Source organism: Pleurodeles waltl, chromosome 12 (genome assembly GCF_031143425.1).
Source record: "Pleurodeles waltl isolate 20211129_DDA chromosome 12, aPleWal1.hap1.20221129, whole genome shotgun sequence".
Taxonomy (NCBI): domain Eukaryota; kingdom Metazoa; phylum Chordata; class Amphibia; order Caudata; family Salamandridae; genus Pleurodeles; species Pleurodeles waltl.
Window position 1 is genome coordinate 127189601 of NC_090451.1, and position 12751 is coordinate 127202351.

Below are 12751 nucleotides of genomic sequence, written 5' to 3' on the forward strand. Positions count from 1 at the left end.
TCCTCCATTACTTCTCAACAAGAATATCGCCCACAATGCTACCTGAAAGAACAAGAGGCTTCAGAGGTCGGAATCAGCAGAACTTCAGATCCCATCATCCCACAAGTAAGTGTCCCTTTTGGCCATCTTTCGGTAGGTGGTCGTTAAAATTGATTTTTTTACAGATGGAAAAGCATCACTTCAGATCCATGGGTTTTAAGTATGATTCAGGGCTATTCCACAGAACGCTACGAAAAACCTTTTCAAATGTCTCTTCCTCCTCCCTTAAGTATCGCCACAAACATGACCTCTCTAATTCCACAAGAAATTCAAACACTCCTTCACAAACATGCATCTCAAATCACCCATTGACATCCAATAGGGTTTTGAAGTTTCATCTTTCTGGTTCAGAAGAAAAACAAAAAAATGAGACCAGTCATAAACTTAAAACAATTCAACCGGTTTTTGGTCTATCAACACTTCAAATTGGAGACTATTTTGCATCTCAGGGATGCTTTACTTCAGAACGATTGGATAGTACATCTCGATCTTCAACATGCTTACCTGACTATTCCTGTTCACCTCCAACACAGCAAATTCTTACAATTTCTGTGGCAAGATCAAACTTATCAATTCTCCTGCCTTCCATCTGGTCTTTCCTCAGTCCCATGGTGCTTTACAAAATTAATTAAACCTGTGGTGGCTCATCTCAGAGCCCAGAGCACCAGACTAATAATCTATCTAGACGATATCCTTTTAATGAGTCAAAATCTTCAGACCCTTCACAAACAAATCGACTATACTTCTTCTCTTTTCTCGAACCTAGGCTTCATAATAAACAAAGAAAAATCTATTCTGACTCCATCTCAATCACGGATTTCTCGGTTTTCTGTTAAATTCCACAAAATCTACTCTTCATCTGCCCGAGTCGAAAGTATATGCTATAAAATCATAAATAACCCAATATTTACACCTTCCTTCTCTCTCCTTCAGGTCTCTTGCAAGGATTGTAAATCTGCTTTCTTCTTCAATTCAAGCAATTGTTCCTTGTCCTCTCCACTATCGGGCCCTTCAAAGATTGAACATTCATCACCTCTGCAAGGGTCTTGCTTATTCAGATTTCATTACCCTGGATCAAGAATCCCGTATAGAACTCAAATGGTGGCTAGATGACCTGGGCGCCTGGAACGGCAAAGCTATGTTTGCGTCAGCCCCAGATCTTGTGTTAGAAACCGATGCAAGTGCTAGCATGCCTGGTCCTCAGTAAGTAAACTTACAAGGGGACGCGTAAAGGCTGATGAACCTTTTGGATCACATGGAGTATCCTGATCACGTAGTGACCAGTAGCATCAATAATCAATATAATTAATCAGTAACCACTACGAGAATCATTAATAAATCAACAATTATAACCAACAATCTCATGAATAACCACGACTCAATAAAGCGTTAATAATTTTTATTTCCCTATTAATTACAATTATAATGCATTTGGTTAACTCAAAATGTATTTAGTCAGTTCAAAGTTAGTTTATTAACAACCACCAATAACACGATCTAATCAAACCCTGAGAAAACATATGATCGAATGCCTTGACATAAGCCAATAAAGATGAATATAGCAACATTAATAGCAGAGTTCAGCAAACCAGTCCGTCAATCATTTGTCACTGTTGAGTCACCCAAAGGACCCTTAACTAATCCAGATTGGCATTAGCATGTGGGACTTCATTCAAAACAATTAGGAAAACGTGAATTTGAAAAAACATCTAGCTAAGAGGACAAACAATAAAAAAGCACAGTTGGTACCTAGAAGAAAATGCACAAAGTCAATCAGTCACATTGTCATAGCTACCTATCCATGGAATGGATCAGCAACAGAGTCAGTCTTTGTCTTCAGGTCATCAATAGATCAGCAACGCATCAGGCTCTCAAGAGTATGAGCCCAATGACAGAATCTCGAACCACGCCCCCTGACGTCATCAATTCTGCCCTCGCATCTGCCGCATCTGAAGATTTAGCCCCTTGTCATGAATTTGTATTAGAGTTTTCCAGTCCATCCCCCTAATTCCTAATTGGTCAGTCAATCAGCAGATATGACTCTGACCTATAATATTAATTTTTCAAATCTTTGAGTTCTAATATTTCTTCTTTCACAGTACACGGATTGGTCCACTGTACGATGTCTTCATCATCCGGCTCTTCAGGTATCAAAAATGTTGCATGTTACTCTTCAGTCAGTGCTCCCATTGTTCAAGTCCTGGGAAAGTACATTTAGCCTACTCTACACATAATTGTATCAAATTGACTTCATCCTCTCCTGTCTGTCGGCACATTGCAGAAAATTCTAGCTAAGCAACTTTAACATGGGGTGGCTCAAAGTCGGGTCCTGCACCAGCTTCTCTGTAGTGAACTAGAAATTCAGCTCTTGTGTGAGGCCTGGAGGAAGACTAGGCCATATCTTCTGCTAAGTTAATTCTACAAATTAATGCAAACATAGGTTATACGTTTCAATATGACATATTATTACATTATTCTTACACATTTTCATTATTTCACACAATTTTAGTTATTTTAGTACAATTATCATATAAGTGGCTGACATGCCCGGTGGGCACATTTTCAAACATGCACATTATTTTCTCTATGATTAATTTTCTCTACAAACTTTTCATTAATCAAAACATATAAATATTTATTAATAATTTCTAATTAGCATATCTGCATCAACACAAGCCTAACAGGTTGGGGCGCAAAGTGTGGTCAAGTATCGACAGGAGGTACATGGTCTCCACAGGAGTCTTCATTGCACATCAATTGTTTAGAGATGCTTGCAGGATCCTTTGTGATCAAAAGCTTTGCAAAGAACAAGGTTCAGTGTTCTATCCTTCAACGGATGGACAATCTATCTTCCATCAGTACATCAATCAGCTTGGCAGTACCAAATCGAAACCGTTAGCAGAGCTAGAAAAAGGTTTCTGGGAGTTCTGCCTCCGGAACAATATATCAGTTCAAGCGGAATACTTACCAGGAGAACTCAATTCAGTATCAGATTGGTATTCCCGCCATCTGTGCGACGTCAGCAATTGGAAACTTCAACCATTGTCTTCCATTCCATTTCACAGAAATGGGGTCCCCTACACATGGATCTCTTTGTGTCTCCCCTAAATTCCTAACTTCCTCACTTCTTCAGTTGGAGACCAGATCTTTTGGCCTCAGCAATGGATGCCTTCATTCAGGATTTGTCCCTGTCAACAAACTATGCTTTTCCTCCCTTTCTGATGATCAACAGAGTACTCACCCAGGTGCTACGACAAAAAGGCACCTTGGTCTTGGTGGTTCCCTTCTGGCAATCACAGGTTTGGTATCCTCCCCTCCTAGAACTAGCAATGGAGTTCCCAATTCTTCTCCCTTCATTTCCTGAGCTCCTCCTCAACCCTCAGGGCCTTCCTCACGACCTCGTCCTCAACAACACACTTCATCTTTCAGCTTGGGATGTAACGGGTCTTCCCTCTCTTACCCAGGAATTTCGTCTGAAGCTTCAAACTATAGCAGCAAGTCATGGGCACCAGTCACAACAAAGGCATGTAAATCAGCCTGGTCCATTTGGTCTACCTATTTTTTGGGAAAATGTTACAATCCCTTTTCAGCAGATATCTCTCTAATTGCCAACTTCCTGGCTTCTCAAGCCAGTTCAGGCAAATCTTATAGAACAATCAACCTCTATCGTTCGGCTAGTTCTATAAATCCTCCTTTAATTAACGGCAAGCTTGTCGGTGAACACCATCTTATATACCACCTTTTAAAGGGAGTAACATTTTCTAATCCCTCTATTTCCAAATGGAGCAAATTATTGGATGTTAATCTTGTTTTACAGTTGTTTTTGTCCTGGCTGGACAACGATTTGTTATCTCTCAAAATGCTTTCTGCTAAATGAACAATGTTATTATGTTTAATTTCTATGAAACGACTTTCAGATGTAAAGGCTTTAGATATTTTGGCCCGTCATTTCACTCCTAATGGTATTCTTTTCAATGTTACAAGACGCACCAAAACCAACATTTCTACTGTCTTTTATCCTTTCTTCTCCAATCATCCTAAACTATGTGTTAGAAATTGCCTAAAATCTTATGAATGTAGAACTTTCCATCTCAGAATGTCCTCTGTTACCCAACTACTCAACTCCTTTAAAAAAAAAACACAAACCTGTTTCGTCTCCCACTGTGGCTCAATGGGTTAAATGGGTTATGACCCTAGTGGGTATCAATACCTCTAAATTTGGAGCTCACTCTTCCCGGGAGGCCATGGCTTCCAAAGCCTTTTGGGCAGATTCACGCTTAGAGGACATTCTGAGATTGGCTGATTGGTCTAATGATTCTATATTTTGCACCTTTTATTGCAAACCTATTAATACAGCATTGTCTGTGGTTATTGATATGCTTTAAACAAGCATAACCTGAGCTCCGGTCTTGAATTTAATTATGAAGGAATATCATAATTTTATTAAAGACACGGAGACGAGTATTATCCCGCCTCATGATTGCATTAACTGTGTTGATTTCTCTCTTTCCCTCCCTTAGCTTCAGAAAATACAACATCACCTTCCACCTAACAAACTTCATTGCAACACTTCTCTGGGCTGGGGTTTCCTCGTGGCAACTGTTTCTTCCAGTCACCCTTGTCTTCAAATTCTGGACAGTACTGTTAAAGATTTCCACTTGGACTGGATTCAAGACTTTTTCTCATTAGTTTTAGCTGTTGGCATTATTGCATGTATTTTACCAATGTTCAATACTTTCTCATGACTATTCTCACTCAAGAAAAGAGGGCTGGTTGCAGTGAAGATAGGCATACCATACAATACTGCCTATATCTGATTGGTGCACTATATGGTCTGTTTTGTTTCCTATTAGCTGCTTGTTTGCTTGCCTTTTGGGATTGGTTTAGTGTTTCTTGACTACAGCTGCTATTTAAATAAAGCAAGAAAAGATAAGCATAATACTCGCCTGTGCTTTAATAAAATTAAGACTTTCCTTCACAATTTACTTGGAAATTCTACGTTAACCATGCATGGAAAATAAACAATATGATTTTATTTCACGTTAAAATGAGAATGTATTGTACCATCGACTGGAGCATTTTTGACTTTCAAAGACCCATCAATAAAGCCAATCAGTTTGACATTGTTCAGTGCGAATATTTTCCCAACATTCACTCACATCAAGGTACAGTAAGGGTGGCAGTGATGCAAGCTTCAAACAACAGGCACAACACAGGCAGCAGCAGGGGTCAGCAGGTGACAATGTTACAGAACAGGCAGAAGAGGTTCAAGTTACTCATGTCAATAACAAGCATAGCAGAGACAGCACCAGGGCAACCTTTAGTAACTGACACTGTTACAAAACAGGTAGAAGAGGTTCAGGGTTCAATGCCCCAAGAACAGGAACAGCACAGGCAGCACCAGAGTAACCTTCCATCTTGCATGCTTCGAGTGCATGTGCCCAATCTCTAATTAAAAATATCCTGTTTGGTGAAATGATCCATAGTGAACTTGTTAATTTTAAGATAATTTTAAAATGAGCATTAATGATGCAAAGAACCATTTCCTGGACAGATGCTATGATCCTAAAACACTTAGGGCTCATATACATGCTCCTTGTGCTAGAGTAGCATTATTTTTTTGACGCTATGACAGGGCAGAACAGTCCCTCATCCTTGCCATATTTACAAACTGGTGCAATGGAACCAGTGTAAACCCTTGCGCTACATTATACCTGTGCCAGGTATACTGAATACAGGGGAGGTGTTCCCCCTCTAGGAGGCCCGCAGGAATGGCACAGTGAATTCACTTCATCATTCTAGTGTCATTTTTTTATGCCTGCTCAAGGGCTAACGTTGAAGTGCCGCTAGGCTGTTTTAAATAGGCCTCCCTGAGCTTTGCTGGACTAGCGTCAAAATGCTTGATGCTAGTTCAGCAAAGTGCCACAACTGGGTCAGAAATTCTGAAGCAGCTGTGCTAACGAGCTCCGTGGTGCACTGAATTGTAAATACATGGCTACCATGGTGTAATTAGAAGAGCGCAGGGCTGCGCAAGCAAACTAGCAAATCATGATCGAAGCACCAGTTTGTTATAAATGAGGGCCTTGGTATAACAGAAAGGAGAGCACAGAATGTGCCCAGAGAGAGAGGGGACACTTATGGCTAAGGACAGGGAGGCTAGATGGAAACAAGCTAAACTAGCATTTGTCACAAAATACACCTTATGTAGTGATGGGATTTTTAAGGGATTAAAGAAACATTGGCATCTCCTGCAGGAGATTCCCGGTGTGCTGGATAAAATAAGCAAAAATCCAATGGTGGTGTATTAAAGAGGACATACGCTTAGGGGTTTTTATGTCCCAGTTATCTAACATCATTAGAACATAAAGATACAGGGCTACAAGATAAATCACTGGACTTTTATACGTGCAGCAATTGCACACATGGGTAGAATAGGATTAAAGAGTTTAAATACAATACCTCTTGTGTGGATAAAGTTAAACAGTTTATCCATTGCAACACTCAATTTGTGATCTATATAATAGACTGTTGCTGTAATATGGTTTATGTTGGCAGCACGTACTGCAGTCTTAAGTTTTGGATTCAGGAGTATTGGAGAGCACTGGATTCAATTTAGCCTGGCTGATGAAGAGTGATACCCCGAAACAGGTACTAGGATGCTTGTTTCCGGTCCAGGGAGGATCTGGCTTGGCAGTTCCAAGGAAATTATCATATTACACCAAATATTTGGGGATAGAGAACTGACCTTCAGACAAATAGAGGCAAACCAGTAGTAATCACATCATGGAACGTGGCAGTCCAGAACACAATCTTGACAAGCAAATCAGCGGTTGCACTGCTGAACAGAAGTGACATAATCTGCCTGCAAGAAACATGCCACTTACTCCTTCAGTCCTACAAGGCTATTATAAGCTCTTCAAACCAGTGAAAAGCGCAAACCTGTTTGGTTAGCCACTGGGAGGTTTTTCAATTTTTTTCCAAGCAAATAGTTATTGTCACCATATTGTCTTTGAAGCAAGCCTTCCAGCCTTACAAATGGCACTGGGCTAACACTGCAAAAGGACACTTTTACTCCTAATAAACTGCTACCATAATGCACAAAAAAGCTCAGAAAAATTTAGCACAACTATCGACCTCTGCAACTGTCTTGAAACTATACTGCTCAAATACGCCATACAATAGGTCATGCCGACAGGGGATTGTAACATCAGAGGTCTTGGAAATCCCCATGTCATCACAAGAACTGTTAAAGAACAAGGAATAATGGACAACCTCCCAAATACTTTCAAACTAACCTCAAGGTAACAAGCTCTCAAAGTCAAAACTTCCCACCATCAGATCCTCCCACCTTTAAAGGAATCTCAACTATTAACTACATTTTACTATTGGAATCCTAGCAAACCATCTTATAAGGTTTGAGATCCCCCACATGTGCAAGAGCGATCACAGTCCTTTGATACTAACTTTAAACCTAGGAGCCCAACCGGCTGCTAGGTACCACACCGTGGGTTCCTCAACACAGGCCGAAGAAGCAAACTTATTTAGGAGGATGAAATGAAGGCCTATGGTCACCTAAGTAGTGAGGATTTGAATCTGCAAGAAGATCTAAGACACTAACACCACTCAGGGGGACCTCTGCATCAGGTAGAGCAGACTGATCATGGAACTAACCCATTGTCACAGGGTAGAGGCAAGATGGCGGCCGGCTGAGATAGCTGAACGGAGCTCCCTCTGACTAGACTTAACAGAGCTAGATGTGTAGCATGCTGTCTGCCTAGGGCGCTAGTACGAGAAGCTCACAGGAGGCTGGGATGGTGTGTGAGCTGAAGAAGCCTCTGTTTGCATTGAAACTGCTTACAAGCATTATTGTTGAATATTTACTCGTGGCCCGGCTCCTGGCGGCATTATAGATGGAGCCCAAAGTTGTTGGTGCAAGCGGTTAGGGCAGTGTTAGTGGTGGCAGAAACAAGTCCCTGCCTTGCATCCCGGCCCCCTCGACAGCAGACGGGTGTCCTTATTGGCTGGAGTCTGCAGCGATAAACGAGGGAAGGAATAATGGTTCCACAAGACAAGCAGGGAAGCGGGGGCCGGCAGGTTCGAAAGCAGATTCTGCGTGGAAGAGGTCACAAGGTAAGGAGCTAGAAACAGCACCACCTACAATTCAGTATCCCTCGTGTCCATCAGTTATGGAACTAGTGCAGCGGACATCAGATGGAGGAAGCCAAGTTAAAGAAGAGGCAGGAGCTGCAGCTAAGGCTAGGTCCATGGCCATGGTCTCTGAACAATTACAGGCCCGGGAAGTAGTTGACCTGAGTAAGGAGTGCAAGCAAGAAAGCTGAGAGGATAAAGATGGCAGTACCGCCCACCACCTTTTGTTTGTGCAGCAGATCAAGTTGACTCAGGATTCAAGGTAATGCACTCTTCTTCTGATGTAATTTGTCAGACTGTAGATGATGATAATAGTAACCCCAGCAATGTAGGGGTTTCATCACCAGATCATGGGGTTGTAAGGGTGTTGGCAAGCCGATGAACTTGATACCAATGAGCTGTTGGGTGGACATGGTAGATAAAGCAGAGGCAGAGGGAGCTGAGCTTGCAGATCCAGCAATGACTGGCCTGGCTATGATGCTTGAGGACGACATAGAAACCATTCTAGACAGAGGGGGCCTGGTCCAAGGCAAAATCAATGATCTTGTGGCAAAAGCAAAAGGGGTGAAAGTGGAGGCCGAGGAGCATTTCTTCTTACTCTCAGACAGGTCTGATGAATCAGAGGAGGTGGAATCAGAGTGTGGCAGAGACTTCAGGGTAAAGGATCCAGGGGAAGGTGTTAGTAGCAGGATTAGTGAAAACACTGTGCTCAGCCATGTCGCTATTAGAGGTCAGTCAGTATCTCACAGTGCTCTCAAGATTTAAAATGGGACTACGCTCTTGGTACACCACTGCTCACATGTGAGGCAATAGGGGATTCCAGGGGTGCTCAGGGTACAGAGATACCCACTTTGGAAATGATTCATGATACTCTTATATGCACAGGGAGGAATTGCATGTTGAGAGTCAGAAAGCCAGGTTAGCAAATATGCAAATTAGAGAACACAGTTCGCAAAATGTCTAGTTTGTTGTACAATTGCGAACAAACTAAGCAACGTGGAATTGAGGACCGTGTCTCTGGAGTCCGATGTTGGTACTGCTAAAGGCCTTGCAGAGGAGCACGAGACTCAGCTGATGTACATACTGTGGAAGCTGGAGGATCAGGAAAATCAGATAGGGAGAAACAACTTATGGGTTCTTGGGATGCCAAAGGGAAAAGAAGGGGAGGATGTAATAGGTTTTTTGATTGACCTATTTCAGAAGTCTTTTCCAGACCTTCAGGAATGGGATTGGACACATGAGATACAGATAACTCATAGCTTTCCTATGCTAGCCAAGCAATCTAATAAACCCTTAGCAATTTTGGTCTTCTTTTGCAATTTTTTTATAATTATTACACCAGGCAATCCATGAGAAAGCACACCCAAAAGCTGCTCTTTTTCTGTACGGCCCAACTTTTGTCACACAACTGTGGACCAGAGATGGCACCTCAGACAGCTTTTTAAACCCTTTCAGGATAAAGGGGAACAAGCTTTTTTGATTAGTCCTGCATGATTGAAAGTCATTTGGAACAGTAGAACCCTTGTGTTTACTTCAGCAGTTAAGGCTAAGGTGTTCCTGGAGCATAACATTTCCAGGACTATTATAACTGTTGTGGGTAGCTGGCATGATGGGATCATGAAATTGGAGGGAGGAGGGGGAAGACTTAAACTGTTGTACTGCTTGTTTTTCTTGTTTTTTGACACTGTGATAGGGAGGGTGTTGGATGTAGGGGTTACACTATTTGATGCACATGCAATTCTGGCTTACATTTGGTATGTGCAATGAAATGGAAGTGGTAAATATTTTGTGATTGGATAGACACAGTTTGGTGGGAGGCACTCGGGGGATCGCAAGGGGGAACTCAACAATCTAAGGCCGACCATGCAAGGTTTGATTGCCTCACATAGGGTCTAAGAGCAGGGAAGGGGAGTGGGCATTGGGGGGATAGCTGGGGAAGGGGGATGGGATTGATTGTGGGGGTAGGGCTGGATAGAGGAAGAGGGGGGCAAGAGGGAGGGAGGGAAATGGAGCCTAATCATGCAGAGAATTAGGGTGATTCAGTGGCGGAGTGCAGGTTTTATGGGTTGGTTTGCCATGAGGAAGGGTGCATGATTCATCTTTGATTTATAAGGATAAGTTATATATTTGTACAGTTAATGTATGCAGCCTCAATGATAGGAATCAGAGGGTAAAGGTGTCTGAGTTGCTCCAGTGCTTAGGGGCTGGATATAATATGTGAGCAGGAGACTCACATTCCCTGGGTAAAAAGGGATCTGTTGCAAAGTAGGGGGTATTCCCTGGCTGCCAGTATGTCACAAGGCATTACTGCAGAAGGGGGGGGGGAGTAATATTACTGAAGAAAGCCCGGCTTATGTCTAATCGAAGGCTAGTGGATATGTATGGGCAATGGGTGATTCTCAAGTGTCTGGTAGCAGAGACAAGATTTTCTGTATCCTTGATCTATGGCTCCAATTTTGATGAGATCAAGGTATGGGAGGAATTGACTGTGGAGCTAGGGAGTGGCCAGCACCTTTGATAGTATGTGTTGACTTTAATATTAATCTGGAGGTAGGCATGCTTGGTGGGGTTACAAATAGGTACCTAGAGACAAAGGCCCAGTTGTTTAGAGCCCTTACTCAACTGATGAAAACCCATGGGTTTATTTATATTTGGGAGTGAATCCATCTGATCCTGGCTGTACATATTTTTCATATCCCCACTTGAAGTATGCCTGTCTGGATTATTTTCTGGTTTTGGCAGAGTTAGCTACCAATGCAGACATTAGAAAACTGCCAAGAGTATTCTCTAATCACAATTTGCTATTATTGGAGATTGCTGGGATGGGCTCCAGGTAATCTAGGTGTAATGGACATTTGGTAGAAAATTGCTTCTGGATATGCAGTATGTGGAAAATATGAAAAAGTGGATAGCAGAATTTATGAATATTAACACAGTTAACTCACACCAATAAACACATCCTTCTAATAATAAGTGACAACACATAAGGCAGCCTAGAAATCATCCAATGCACAAACTCAATCCATGACCCAGGAGATGAAAATTCCCCATCAGTGGTCCAAAAAATGTTCAGAGAACAGCTACTGATGAATTGCTATTGAGCTGCATAGCACAGTGTATTCATTTCATGGTGGCTGTTGTGGTGACACACTTCTATAGCGAGCAGATGACTCCACATCACTTTAGACTCATTGCTCATGTTCAGTGTGTTTCTTTTACAATTATTTGTATTCAGGTGTGTTAGATCGATTGAAACAACTGAAGTGAGTGAACCAGGACTGCAGCTCACAAAATGCATTTTAGCAAATTACATTCCAGGGATGGAAACTGCATCATTGATTGTTGGGTGTAAATCTGTAATCAGTGCTCAATTTGAGCAGGTGATGGCAGGTGGCCCGACGGCAGTCATGTTTGGTGATCTGCACTTATTTTCAGTGGCAACTTCAGTGAAAAAAAGTAGTGGGTCAGCGTAGGGGGAAGAGGGGAGAAGTACGGGGGAGAATAACAATAATAAAAATAAATAAATAAAAACCACTTACCTGCCGGCCACCACCTCTGTGCTTTTCAGCACCTCGTTTCTCAACTCCTGGTAGTCCACAACAAGGCTCCCAGTGCCCAACTCCAATCCACATGCTGCTCTGATGCTGGTATACTATTTACCAGCATGGGAGCAGTGCTGTGCTTTACCTGAGAGGTCTGGTTTGATGCTCAGTCAGGCCCTAAGAGCCGGTGCTTGGTCTCCATCCAGCTGTGCACCAAAGCTCGGGTGGAGAGATCTAAGTGCGCATGTCGGTTTGGCCATCATAAGATGGCAGACCAAACCAGCATGAGCACGTGCAGCGGTGCCCACCACTCCTCCCACTGCTGCAGCTGTTGTCATCAGGCTCACCTGGCCCCGCCCTTGATTTGAGTCAGGAAGGAAAAATAAAATGATACTAACCTGTGTTGTTAACATTTTGCTTTTCATGTTTTCACTGATGAGGGAGCAGTGTGGCAACGCTTCTCTACATTATGGAGGAACCGCTGCTGCTTATTTTCTTCATCAGACTTTGAGCTAGAGGATGGGAGAGAAAACTACAAAAGGGAGAAAGAAGGAGGAAGAGAAAGACACAACAACAGTGACAAAGGGAGAAATCAAAAATTGAAAAAGAATCTGTAAGAATGAAATAAACATGCATGCAGTGGCTGTGGATTGGAAAGGTGAAATCAAGACAGGGCCAGAATGAAATTTTAAAAAAAGTAGTCATGAACGTGATTTTGGAAATTTCATGTTACTCATTTTATGTAAAATTCCGGATATTACGCCATTTTCAAAGTCACACATTTATGCTCCATTCGAGGTAAAAATTTCCCAAGAATGTGAGATTCACAGTAAAAAGTAAACATTTTCTACAAATGCACGTGAAGTGGCTGTTGTTCCCTCTGCTTTTGCACTGCATTTTCGTGCAAAATGTGTTCTTGCAAAAAAACTATTTGGGAAGATTCTTTTTGTACTCAAATATAGCACTAAATAATGATTTCACATTTCACATAATTATGCATAATTTTGAGACATTTTGCAGAA

The 12751-nt window shown here is 42.1% G+C and overlaps 1 long non-coding RNA gene across 1 annotated transcript; it reads right to left on the minus strand.

The window, feature by feature from the left end:
- Positions 1-1421: 1421 nt before the first annotated feature.
- On the minus strand, positions 1422-12392 carry LOC138268108 (uncharacterized). The gene is made up of 2 exons (XR_011199925.1): positions 12128-12392; positions 1422-2457 (listed from the first exon to the last, which is right to left on the minus strand). It is a non-coding gene; the product is annotated as an uncharacterized lncRNA (long non-coding RNA).
- Positions 12393-12751: the final 359 nt, after the last annotated feature.